We start from the raw sequence: 881 nt of genomic DNA, 5'->3' as shown, positions 1-881 counted from the left end.
GGCCCACAGCCTAGACCACAACAGCCCCCACCGCAGACAGAAAAGGTATGAGGTTCAGGAAGCTTGGTGAGAGTCCCTGCCCCGTAGGCTCCACCGCACTCCCATCACCCCTTCCAGTTTCACATTCGGGTAAATGGATACTAGCCACTCCCCCCTTCCGTACAAAAGGGGAGTAAGCGTTCTCCTACCCAAATAACTGTCAGCAGCTAGAGCTACCACAATCCAGGCCAGAAGGCCAGGGACCCGACCCTTCAGCCAGACCAAAATGCAGCACCCATCCCTACCAGGAGCACCCTTCCAGACGGCTCAGACTCAACCATTGGCCGGTCCCCAGTATACTGTCGGGCAACACGGCGTAGTCCCTGCTGAGTATCGCCTTTCCAGGTACTATGACACAATTGGATTTGCTGGCCCTCCCCAACGAGAGTGACACAGCGCCTCCTCTGGAAACTGATAAGAACAGATACTACACCTGATCTTGGCCAAAAGGCCGAGAAGCGATGATGATGATCACCACCAGTATGATATTAGAAGGAGCCCGATTAGTACATATAACAGGTACGAATCCCTAAGGGATTACAGGGATCAGGATCAAACAAGACCTTTTTTAGATTATTGCAGGGACATGAGAACCCCACCACGATATGAACAAAAAATAAACGCAAGGAGCCCAAACGCAAGAGGGCATGCAGAGAAGGACGTAAAACACAAAAGAAAAAGAGAATAATCGGGGAAGGTATCTATAATCTCAGTGGAACTGAATTAACAAGGACAGAACTGATAACTTTGGACAAAGGACTGAAATATGCACCTAAACATAATTTGAATAAATTTGAGATGTATGTGGACATTCAAAAGTTCAAGAGAAGACTGAACATTCA

The 881-nt window shown here is 48.2% G+C and overlaps 1 pseudogene; it reads right to left on the bottom strand.

Annotated features, from left to right (window-relative positions):
* Positions 1-397: 397 nt before the first annotated feature.
* LOC141124400 (U2 spliceosomal RNA) lies at positions 398-502 on the bottom strand (annotated as a pseudogene).
* Between the last annotated feature and the right edge of the window lie 379 nt (positions 503-881).

The sequence above is a fragment of the Aquarana catesbeiana genome, linkage group LG01 (genome assembly GCF_042186555.1).
Source record: "Aquarana catesbeiana isolate 2022-GZ linkage group LG01, ASM4218655v1, whole genome shotgun sequence".
In the NCBI taxonomy this organism is placed as follows: domain Eukaryota; kingdom Metazoa; phylum Chordata; class Amphibia; order Anura; family Ranidae; genus Aquarana; species Aquarana catesbeiana.
Note: the sequence above shows the minus strand (reverse complement) of the source record. Positions and strands in the feature narration are given on the sequence as shown.